We start from the raw sequence: 12,896 nt of genomic DNA, 5'->3' as shown, positions 1-12,896 counted from the left end.
TTGCTGTTGTGTTATGAAAGGATTGTTTTATTATCATTGCATAAATACCATGCTTTCCATGATACGTAGTAATTGAATTTTCGCATAATGTAGCGATATTATACGATAAGTATATATCGTGCAATGTTTAATTTTGCTATAAGCGTGACGTATTATTATAAGACCGAGAGTCGGTCGGGATTTCAAAATAAAAACCCAAGAATCATTTTGGTGATATTACAAGACGATTAAAAGTCCATAGTAGTTACGTATAAAGGGACCCAACATCCACTTACGAAACATTAAAACACCTCGAACTTTTATTAAAACGGTTTCCAAAGATCGTATTCCCTCAACTATACTTTATCGTTCGAGTAATAAATATCATATACCTACTCATTTATTATGGGAGAAGCATATCCCAACGATTATTTATTTCAAAACCGATTAAACATTAAAGGTTATTAAATTACGTAAACATGAATTAGTTTAGGAATATTATTTTAAATATTCTTTTATAAGTAAACTCCTTCGAGGTTTAATTATTTATTGATTATCATTTAATTAATTATTATTTATTTAAGGGTTTATTTATGATTTAAAAATCATAGAACCTAATTTAAAATACTTTCTGATTTTCAGAAAATCATTCGAATAATTTCGGATCGTCGAAAAATATCATCTCGACTTATTTTAAATATTTTGAATATAGTTTCTAAGAGAAACTCCCCCTTATTTAATTATCTGTTGACAACGGTCAACTCACATCCTTAGTACTTCCTCCAAAAAATTTGGAAGTACGTATACATATATATATATACCCTAATAAGATAAGTTGTTTCTATCAATAAGCAAAACACTTGGAGAACTTCGATGTGGTTCGACTTCTCGAGATATGATAGAATTCTTTTAAAGGACAAGGGAGGGGTAGACTCTGGTACTATGTGTGCTAGATGGACTACCAAAGGTACCGCAGGCGAAGGTACTCTGTGTACTCAGGAACTTGTGAAGTATGTGTATACCCAAAATGGGACACGTAGCCCGAATACGGCCAGGGTGATAACCGGGATACGAATGTATCGTCCTTCTACTAGTAAAAAAGGTTACTATTATCATATTACGACTGATTATTGTATGCGGTGGCTCCAACGAGTGTCCTATTCTTCCAATTGGAATTGTGATGCAATACCATATCCCAAGCCTAGGTGCTGGGTTTTCTATTAAGGTATTTACAGGATAATAAAATCCACTAAAGGATTGTTTTCATAAGAAGGTGTGTATCACCAAGGAAAACTATTTTCGAATAAAGCGTAATTATCATATATGATGTTTTACGTGAGTTTATCATACAGTCATTTTCATACGGTACATTATTATGCTGGGCATTATAGCTCACACTTGTTTTCTTAAATTGACACAACACAACAGTGAATCAAGATGCCTACCATGAGACTCATAGCCAGGAAATGGGTAGGATGTGGCCAGCTGTTCCATAGGTTGTTTGGTGCTGTACCACGGGTAGTCCGAATAAGCTGGATTGGCTTTCAGTTATTTTTAGTTCGGCTTATTTATAAGTATGACTTATGTAAGGTAATAAATAAGAAATGTATATTTGGCCGACGGACTAGCCTTACTTAAAGGTTATTCCCCGATAAGACTTAATTACTTTTGAGTTGTAATATTTATCACTTTGTGGTTTGATTTACTCTAGTAATTAATGGTTCATTTCCAAGACAATAACCTGTAAGTGTGTGTGTGTGTGATAAGTGTGGGGTCGTAAAGTGTGAGTATTTATATATTGTGATGTGAGGTATGTGGTTTATAGTGATTTAGATGGCGTGGCCTCCGAGATTTCTGTCCCCGAATTTTGGGGCGCCACAGGATCTGTGATCGATGGAACCACACCAAGTCCCATTATGAATTTCCATATCTAAATAGCCTATTTGGCTGCTTTATTAGTAGCAATATACTCAGCTTCCATTGTAGAATCAACTATTGTCTCTTACTTTGAACTCTTCCAGCTTACAGCACCTTCATTAAGGCAAAACACAAAACCCTACTGAGATACTGAATCGTCTCTGTCTCTCTGAAAGCTGACGTCATTGTAACCCTTTACAACCAACTTGTCATCTCCTCCATACACCAAGAATGAATCTTTAGTCCTTTTCAAGTACTTAAGAATATTCTTGACAACTGTCCAGTGATCCTCACCAGGATTAGACTGGTATCTGCTCGTCATGCTTAAGGCATATGAAACATCAAGACGAGTACATATCATCGCATACATTATAGATCCAATTGCCGAAGCATATGGAACTTTGCTCGTACGGCCCTTATCATCTAATGATTTAGGGCAGTTATCTTTTGAGATCAATATGCCATGAGATATTGGGACATATCATCTTTTTGCCTCTTGCATCTCGAAAGGATGCAATACTTTGTCAATGTATGTACTCTGACTTAGGATGATTAATTTCCTTGATCTATCTCCATAGATCTTTATCCCTAATATATAGGTAGCATCACCTAAGTCCTTCATCGAGAAACTATTTCCCAACCAAGTCTTAACAGCCTGTAGAGAAGGTATGTCATCGACATATAATACTAGGAATGCCACATGGCTCCCACTAACCTTCTTGTAAACACATGGTTCATCTTCTTTTTGAATAAAGCCAAATTCTTTAACTATTTCATCAAAATGATGATTCCATCTCCTTGAGGCTTGCTTCAATCCATAAATAGATCAAAGCAACTTACAGACCATCTTAGCAAACTTGGGATCGACAAAACCCTCAGGTTGTATCATGTATACATCCTCTTCAAGGCTCCCATTTAAGAAAGAGGTTTTGACATCGATTTGCCAAATCTTATAGTAGTAGTAAGCAGCTATTGCTAGCAAAATCCCGATGGACTTGACCATAGCAACTGGTGAAAAGGTCTCATCATAGTCTATACCATAAACTTGTTTGAAACCTTTTGCCACCAGTCGCGCTTTACAGGTCTGTACTTTACCATCCAAGTCAGTTTTCTTCTTGAAAACCCACTTGCATCCTATAGGTTTTACCCCTTCAGGTGAATCAACTAAAGCCCATACTTTATTTTGATACATGGATTCCATTTCGGATTTTATGGCCTCTAGCCATCTTTCGGAGTCTGGACTGTTCATAGCATCTTGGTAGGTAAGAGGCTCATCATTATCTATGAGCATTACATCATCATCTTGAGTCAAGATAAATCCATAATATCTCTCTGGATCATGACGAGCCCTACTAGATCTACGAACAACCTGTGTTTCCAGAGCAGGAACATCTTGATGTACTTCCTGCCCATTTTCCAACTCTGGTTCAATATTATTTTGTACAACTCGATCTTCATCGAGATCTATAGTCCTCCCACTAATTTTTTTTGAAAGTAACTCTCTTTCAAGAAATACAGCGGTTCGAGCAACAAACACTTTGTTCCCGGTAGGATTATAGAAACTATACCCTTTAGTTTCTTCAGGATATCCCACAAAATAATATTTATCCAATTTTGGTCCCAGCTTGTCAGACACCAAGCATTTCACAAACGCTTCGCATCCCCATACTTTCATAAAAGACATGCTATGACATTTCTCAGTCCACATCTCATATGGAGTCTTTTGAACCGATTTAGTTGGAACTCGGTTTAGTGTATATGCAGCCGTTTCTAGAGCATAACCCCAGAAACTTATTGGAAGATCTGCTAGACTCATCATCGATCGCACCATGTCCAACAAGGTACGATTTCTCCTCTCAGAAACTCCATTCCATTGAGGCATTCCACGAGGAGTAAGTTGTGATACGATACCACACTCCTTCAAGAAACCTTTAAACTCGAGGCTTAAAAATTCTCCTCCACGATCTGATCGTAGAACTTTTATACTTTCCCCTGTTTGCTTTTCCACTTAAACCTTGTATTCTTTGTACTTTTCAAAAGAATCGGATTTGTTCTTCAAAAGATACACAGATCCATATCTACTGAAATCATCAGTAAAAGTAAAAAAATAGTAAAGCCACATCTTGCCATCGTACGCATTGGACCACATACATCACTATATATAAGTCCTAATCGTTCGGTGGCCCTTTCACCTTGTCCGGTAAAAGGAGCTTTAGCCATTTTGCCAATGAGACAAGATTTGCATTCTTCGTATGATTCAGAATCAAACTTATCCAAGTAACCATCTTTATGTAATTTGGAAATACGTTTCTCATTTATGTGTCCTAAACGACAATGTCAAAGGTATGTTTGATTTGAGTCTTTCATCTTAATACGTTTATTATCATTATTTATGTTATAGACAGGAGTATCTATATCAAGAATATATAAACCATTAAACAAACGTGCAATCCCGTAGGCAACATTATTGAATGAAAAGGAACAACTATTATTCTGAATGAAAAATGAAAAACCTTTTTTGTCCAAACAAGAAACCGAAATAATGTTTCTGCAAATCGCAGGCATGTAAAAACAGTTATCTGGTTCTAAAACAAGCCCAGTGGGCAACGATAAACGATAAGTCGCTACAGCTAAAGCAGCAACCTTTGCTCCATTGCCAACTCGTAGGTCGACTTCTCCCTTCGCCAATGTCCTACTTCCCTGCAGTTCCTGCACATTTATACAAATATGAGAACCACATCCAGTATCTAATATCCAAGATGTAGAAGTATACAAATTGACTTCTATAACATAAATACTTGAATCAGAAGCAGTAACAACAACCTTCTTCTTCTTTAGATCCTCCAAATAAGCATGACAGTTCCTCTTCCAATAACCTGGTTTCTTGCAATAGTGACAATCACCAACCTTTGGAACACCACCTTTAGGCTTCAAAGCCTTGGTCGGATCAGGCTTCGGATTGGCATTCGATTTAGATCCCATCTTCCTCTTGCCTTTCCATTTACCTTGTCCTTTGGCCATCCCCTTATTCACCATCAACATGGGAGCAGGGGATGCCTTCTGAACGTTGGTCTGAGCAGTTTTCAACATAGCCAACAGTTCGGTGGGGTTCTTATCTATCTCATTCATATTGTAATTCATCACAAATTGAGAATAGCTTATGTTTAAAGATTGCAAAATTAGGTCAATCTGGTGCTCCACAGCAATCGGGGCACCCAACTTGGCAAGGTACTCAATATACCCAATCATCCTTAGAACATGCGGTCCAATCGGATCATGTTCTCCCTGCTTACATGCATAAAACGATTTGAAAGTATCAAACCTCTCATGATGAGCCTGTCCTTTAAATATACGTTTAAGGTGCTCAATCATATCATAAGAATCCATATTCTCATGTTTTTTCTGAAGTTCAGCACTCATGGTCGCTAACATGAGACATTGAACATATGTGTCATCATCGATATATTTCTGATAAACATTATGTTGAGCACGGGATGCTCCCTCAGGGAGAGGTGCAGGGAGAGGGATATCTATGACATAGAGCTTGCGCTCTTATTTGAGGACAATCCTCAAGTTCCTCTGCCAGTCAAGGAAGTTTGTTCCTGTCAGCTTGTCTTTCTCAAGGACTGATCGCACAGAGAAGTTGTTTAAATTGATTGCCATTTGATATCTACAATGTTTAAATTGCATAAGATAAATTAGTTTACAGATGATTATTGAATTATGTTCAAGTGATTATTCATATATATTAAATATATATCTCCCACTATTTTATCAAATTAATAGCCCTAACTATTAATTCAGAAACAATATCTTCTATATACTTTCTAGTGAGCCAAGATCCAAATTTTCATAACATTTTAGTTCAGCTTTTGCTTTACTCCTAAAATATGATTCAATAAGGTAAACAACACTTGTCAATTATATTAACTATATAACTCTTGGATAGTTTAGTGGAACAATATTTATTCTTATTTATCCAATAAATCTCACCAAACTCTATGCCTCTAAGTTCACAATCCTATTGTGGTAACTTAGTTAAGTTAAAACCCAAAGGTCTAAAAAATATCATATACTTCAACACGCAGTCCCACGATAGATGGGAGTACTTCGCTTTGGAGAACCCACTCGTTATCGATATAGGGGTTAACGCGTTGGACATATTGGAAGGCATCTAAATTACTTAATATAAACATTAGGGTTTTGTTAGTATTATAACGATCATAATCCCATCATAAAGAGATTCCCAATTTTTCCTTGAATAAAATACTTCAAATCAATACTCGTCAATGGTTTAATTTCCATGTAGTGGAGGAGTCACATCGGTCTCGCTTAAAACCCACAGCCTTACAAGTTCTATGAACCCGTTGTTGACAAAATCGCCCCATGTCGGAAATAAAGAAGATTCGTATTTCATTCCGTGTTTCATAAACACGAGAATCTCATAATCTTTTGTAAATTTTAAAATCTTGAGTCGTTACAGATTTTATCTTAATTAGGCATGGCATGGGTGATGTATCTAATACATACATTCATGCATGATTAATCTAATTAAAGCATGCATCATTAACTATTCTATGCATACATTCATACATCAATATGTAAAGTGCAATAAAGTAAATGTGTTTGGTTATGGCCCTATCCTAAGTGATCTTTATCAAGCTCATGATAAAGATCAAGGTCAATCTAATGTGGTGATGGAAATCAATACAACTACTTATTACATAAGTCTTCTTCTTTGTTTAGACTTCTTGTATTCCTCATCTTCTTCTTTATTTAGACTCCTTGTATGTCTCGTCTTCTTCTTTGAATCACCTCCATTGGATAGCCTTCTTGAGTCTTAAATTACATTACATGATTGAAAGTAAAACTAATCTAATGAACTTACAAGAATAACTCGAGTTACATTCGAGATTTATGATTACAAATATTGACGACATGCAAGTCATATTTAAAACCAAAACCAAAACCATTACACTAAGGTCGAAAGGCCATAACCATCCACCATGCTCATACAACACATAAAAGCATGTTAAAACACATAATCTGATCTTAACATATTATATTATCCATGATCTAATCATAAAAAGAAATATGACAAAAATCAGAAAAATCAGAATCAAATCAGAAAAACAATAATCACTGTTTACGGGCAGTAAACGACGTTAAACGCCTTACAAACGAGTCGATGATAGCTTCGGCTATCAGTTTTATTCAAACGCTCGTTTACCTATTGAATAAGGTATTCGTTTGCATAAATCGGACACCAGACCCAGATTTTAGCAAATCTTCAGCAGCCAATTCAGAATCCGTATCTAATATGATTCTCATAATTAGAACAAACATAAATCATGTATATATCAGTATCTATACAGATTACATAATCATCTTATGATTATACAACTCACATGAATATCATATATTCAAAACCGTACATATACAAGCATATTATATCAATATCAAATCATGGCAAATCACGTACATGCTCATATATCGAAAACGGTTAAACACATAAATGAATTAAAAAATTTCGCAAGTAGCTCTGATGCCATTGAAGGGTTTTTAGCACATAAACGCAACGAAAAACGTAAATTTAAATCTTAAAAATCGAAACCCTCTGCAGGATCCATGCAAAAAACAATATTTAATTCGTAGTTCAGTATGTTTACATTAAGAAACTTTACGTTAATGGAAAGATGGAGGTCTTGAATGATCACCATGTAGACCATTGCTGGAACGATCTACGCCTTGAAGGTATCCACACGAATAATCGCCCGGAGGATGGATGTGTACTAGCACGTTCTTGAAGCCGCCTTCTTGCTCTCTCTATCACTCTTCAAGCTGCTAGGGTTTATATTTTATCAAATAAAATGTATAACCCTAATTCTATTAGAAAGAGATATTATATAGGAAAGAGCTAATGGGCCTACAACCCTAAACTGAATTTTAGAGTTATTATTATTATTAAATTCAAAATTCTAATTATTGTATTATTAAGTCTCACTTAATCATCCAATAACTTAATTTCAGATTTAATATTAAATTCAAATTTCCTATTTATTTAATTAAGTTACACTTAATTAATAACAAATAATTCGAATTACTTACATTTAATTTAAATCCGAATTTAAATTAAATAATCCTTCAATCATTCTTTGTGCGACCCTTTAGGTTATTATTACGTTGGCAATAATTTTAAATCTAATTTAAAATTTCAAACAATGAGTGGCATCTAGTAATACATCATTGTTACCCAAGTAATAATAATTAAATCGGTGATCAATTAAACCTTTCGTGAATAATGTGCAATGTAATATAATCCCTTTAGCCTTATATTATAGATCAAACTCGAGGCATGCATTGTGTCATACTCTGTTAACGTTCAATCCTTCTTTCCTTGATCAATGAGTAAACTATTAAACAAATCAGTATTTGAGCACGGCTATGCATTTTATAGTCTTACTCAATCAAGAGGCCAATAATATCACTCCTTTAATAAAGGAGGGCTAAATCCCCTTTAGATCATTCATATTTCTCATACGATTCATAATGTACCTAATGTCTACTTTTATTATTACCCGTTCAAGGATAACTTTTAATAATATCAAAGTATAATAATTCTCATATATAAATATAATGATTTCAGGTCAAAGGACCAATACATCATTATCACTGTGAGATTAACTTATGATACTATAAACATGTAGTATCTCACAACGGGTCAATCCAGCACCATGTATTTAATATATGTGCTTGTGTTTTGACTTTAGTATCACCATACCTATGATCAATGAGATATGATCATCAGACAACAAACACACTAGTCTCAGTGTATTTATTATCGTTCCTTAACAATAATACTTGACTAGGGATCTTTAGGAATATCAATACTATTCTCATAATCTCATTTCTAAGTCACGTACTTAGAGATATAGATTTACATATCATATTCCAAGAACATTTATTAATATAACATCTTATCGCAGAAAATAAAGATATAATAAATTACTAAAGAATAATCCATATAATCATAATTAATAATCCAAATATTTCATAATATAAACATAATAGTGTTGTCTCTAGGGCGCAAACACTAACATGATCAAGTTCCGAAGTCACCGCAGAATCGACCAACTCTACCTTTAAGCACTCCTCATTTTCCGTAGGAAATTTCATAGCATGGAACACATTAAAAGTTACATCCTGATCCAGCACTCGCATTGTAAGCTCACCCTTCTGCACATCTATCAAGGTTCGACCAGTCGCTAAGAAAGGTCTTCCCGAGATTATAGGAATCTTCTTATCCTCCTCGAAATCAAGAATTACAAAATCAGCAGGGAAGATGAGTTTATCAACCTTGACCAAGACATCCTCCACAATACCTCGCGGATATGTAATAGAACGGTCGGCCAACTGCAAAGTCATATAAGTTGGTTTTGGATCAGGTAAGTCCAACTGCTTGAATATTGACAAAGGCATTAGATTGATGCTAGCTCCCAAGTCACATAAGCATATGTCGAAAGACACTTTTCAAATAGTACACGGAATAGTGAAGCTTCCCGGATCTTTAAGTTTCAGAGGCAACTTCTGTTGTAGTACATCACCGCATTCCTCCATGAGAGCGACAGTCTCTAAATCATCTAGCTTCACTTTTCGAGAGAGAATACCTTTCATAAACGTTATGTAACTAGGCATCTGCTCAAGAGCCTCAGCGAAAGGTATGTTGATATGAAGTTTCTTGAACACCTCCAGAAACTTCTTAAATTGCTTGTCCAGCTTTTTCTTCTGCAGCCTCTTAGGAAAAGGCGGTGGAGGATAGATCTGTTTCTCCCCTGTATTACCCTCAGGAGGAGTGTGCTCAACAGTAGTCTTCCTAAATTCCACTTCTGCTTCCTGCTGCTCCATTTCTTTTTCAGCCCCAGCTTCTTCAGTCGACACTTGAGTTTGTTCGGGATTCACAACCTTTCCAGACCTCAAAGTGATTGCCTTTACATGCTCCTTAGCTTCCCTCTTTCCTAGCACTTCAGTGTCACTAGATAGTGTACCAGGTTGATGATTTAGAAAGGCATTGGCAATTTGCCGAATTTGATTTTCTAAGGTCTTTATAGAAATAACTTGGCTCTTGCACATAAGCTTCAACTCCGCTAATTCAGATTTTTCATTAGCTTGTTGCAGCTGGAGTTGCTGCCTTGGTGCATATTGCGGTTGCTGAAAACCAAGGGGGTTGTACTGCTTAGCTGGATACTGCTGATAAGGTTGTTGAACCGCATTCTGAGCATTGCTCCAACTGAAATTAAGATGATTGCGATTGTTGGGATGATAAGTGGCTGGCACAGGTTGCTGCGAACGCTGAAAGTTGCTCACGAACTGAGCTGATTCACTAGATATTGCACACTGATCAGTCTCATGGGCACCAACACAAAGCTCACAGACACTAGGGATTTGATTAACTCCATAATTAGCCAGAGTGTCCACCTTCATCGTCAAAGCCTTAAGTTGGGCAGCTATAGTAGTTGTTGCATCCAACTCCAGAATTCCGGCTACTTTTCGCTGAGTCAGTCTCTGGGAAGGATTCTGGTATTCATAAGAAGCCATCAGTTCAATCAATTCATACGCTTCATCGTAGCTCTTAGCCCACAAGGCTCCTCCTGATGCTGCATCGAGCATGGGTCTAGAAGTAGCACCCAATCCATTGTAGAAATAGTTTATAATCATCCAATCAGGCATGCCATATTGTGGGAACTTCCTTAACATCTCCTTATATTGATCCCAAGCCTCACACAAAGATTCTCCAGTTTGTTGAGCAAACTGAGTAAGAGCATTCCTGATTGCAACAGTCTTCGCCATAGGGAAGAATTTAGTGAGAAACTTTTAAGCAAGATCTTCCCAAGTGGTGATAGACCCTGCTGGTAGAGAATGTAACCAGCACTTAGCTTTATCCCTCGGAGAGAATGGGAAGAGTCGCAGCTTGATAGCATCTTCAGTCACATCATTGAACTTGAAAGTGTCGCAGATCTCAATGAAATCCCTGATGTGCATGTTGGGGTCTTCAGTAGGAGAACCCCCAAATTGAACTGAGTTCTGTATCATCTGAATCATGCGTGACTTGATCTCAAAAGTGTTAGCCCTGATGGCTGGCCTGATGATGCTGGACTGAATGTCATTGATCTTAGGCTGAGAATAGTCCATCAAAGCCTTAGGATTTTCTGCTTGATCTCCCATCACTACTAAAACAGGTTCCTCAACTTTCTCTTCTTCTTCTACCTTCTTTTCTTCTTCAAAAACTTCCCTTCGAACCACCACAACTTCTTCCTCGGCTTTATCCAGAGTTCTCTTACGAGACCGCGAACGCGTATGCATACACCCTCGATAGAGTACCTGAAATAAGACAAGGAAACAGATAAGTAACAATGTTCGAGTCAATGAACTTTAACGACCACTGATGGAAAACACATAAACTAAAAATTAACACCGAGTCCCCGGCAGCGGCGCTAAAAACTTGTTAGTCGCTAAACACACGCTAATAATACATGCAAGTATACGCGTTCGCAAGTAGTATAAGATATAAATCATATTCATTCCAACATGGACTGGTTTAGGTTAACTTTATAATTTATTCACTTAAGCAACAATGTATGGTTATTATTCAATGCTAAAAAGATTAACATTTTGAGATTGTTTATGACTAGGAATTAAACTAACAATTATAACTAAGAGAATAAGAATGGTTGAATTGATATTTATAACAAACATGGGATCCTAACTTCATTAAATACTTCATTCAGTAGCCTTTTTGTTCTTAACCTTTGCATGTAATGGTGATGACCTAATCAGATAACACGAAACTGAAAAAAGCCAACTTTCGTTGCAGGATTACCATACTACCAGACATCCACAAAAGAGATAGAAGCTGAATAGACACCAATTATATTGAGACCTTATATGTCTATAGAATTTGAGAACATAACGGTTTAAGCACAAGTTATCTATCTTGATTACATAGGGCAAGAAAGATGGTTAAAATTACCTACGAATCATGCATAACAATAACACATGAACCTATGCTAGCATGGCAAGTTCTAAATCCTTAAATTCACTTTCGCTTCATTAAAGATTAACACGTTATCTTATAAGTTCGCGACACTCATAAAACGAATAAGCACAACTAATACTAGGTTATCATAAAATCACCACACACTAAGGCATCGAAACAAATCAACTAAAGAAATCCATAAATAAATCCGTTGGAACCCCACGATAACGATTAGCCCATAATCGGACTCATCATCAACGTGGGTTCCGATGAAAGCATGGTATAATAAACGTAGTCTTTATAATGAATAATAAAACAAAGTTAACACAAGAGTATAGGTTCAACGAAACAAGAAATGAGCATCCAAGATTACAACTCAAAATAAAGATTCACAAGAATAAACTAGACCGTCTTCGCCTTTGTTTAATTATGATATAGGTCTCTTGTCATCTTCTCCTTAGCTCTGATATGTCCCTGACTTGATATCCTCTAAAAAATGAGCTTTAAATTGTTTATATAGCAGCCCCATGTAAAGTAGAAGTCTCTCTCTCAAAAGCTAAGTAGAATCAGGATTCTTCTATCCCGACACGGCGCGGGCGCGCGCTTGATCAGCGCGGGCGCGCTGGCTTACTGTTCAAACTTTGATTTCTTCTTTTTCCTTGCCGATTGACATGGTTTTACAAGAGCTTTTCTTCCAACACCTTCCTGACACTAAATTAGCACCAAAATAATGCTAATTCACCTGATCACCTGGAGAATGCCTGAAAATGCAAAAACACTAGAAAACACATTAAAACACCAATAACTTGAGTACAAATACACCAATTCAAAGCTTTACGGAGTGTAATAAAGTTTCATAAATGCCACTCAACATACCCCTGGGAAATTACTGAAACAAGAAGATAAACCCAAATTATACAAACTCAAATTATATAAATTTGGCGTTCTTCAAACAAGAAACCCAAAT

At 36.2% G+C, this 12,896-nt stretch overlaps 1 non-coding gene across 1 annotated transcript; it reads left to right on the top strand.

Annotated features, from left to right (window-relative positions):
* The first annotated feature begins 10,621 nt into the window (after positions 1-10,621).
* On the top strand, positions 10,622-10,728 carry LOC141676378 (small nucleolar RNA R71). Its single transcript, XR_012556971.1, has one exon. It is a non-coding gene; the product is annotated as a small nucleolar RNA R71 (small nucleolar RNA).
* The last annotated feature ends 2,168 nt before the right edge of the window (positions 10,729-12,896 follow it).

The sequence above is a fragment of the Apium graveolens genome, chromosome 7, assembly GCF_009905375.1.
Source record: "Apium graveolens cultivar Ventura chromosome 7, ASM990537v1, whole genome shotgun sequence".
In the NCBI taxonomy this organism is placed as follows: domain Eukaryota; kingdom Viridiplantae; phylum Streptophyta; class Magnoliopsida; order Apiales; family Apiaceae; genus Apium; species Apium graveolens.
Note: the sequence above shows the minus strand (reverse complement) of the source record. Positions and strands in the feature narration are given on the sequence as shown.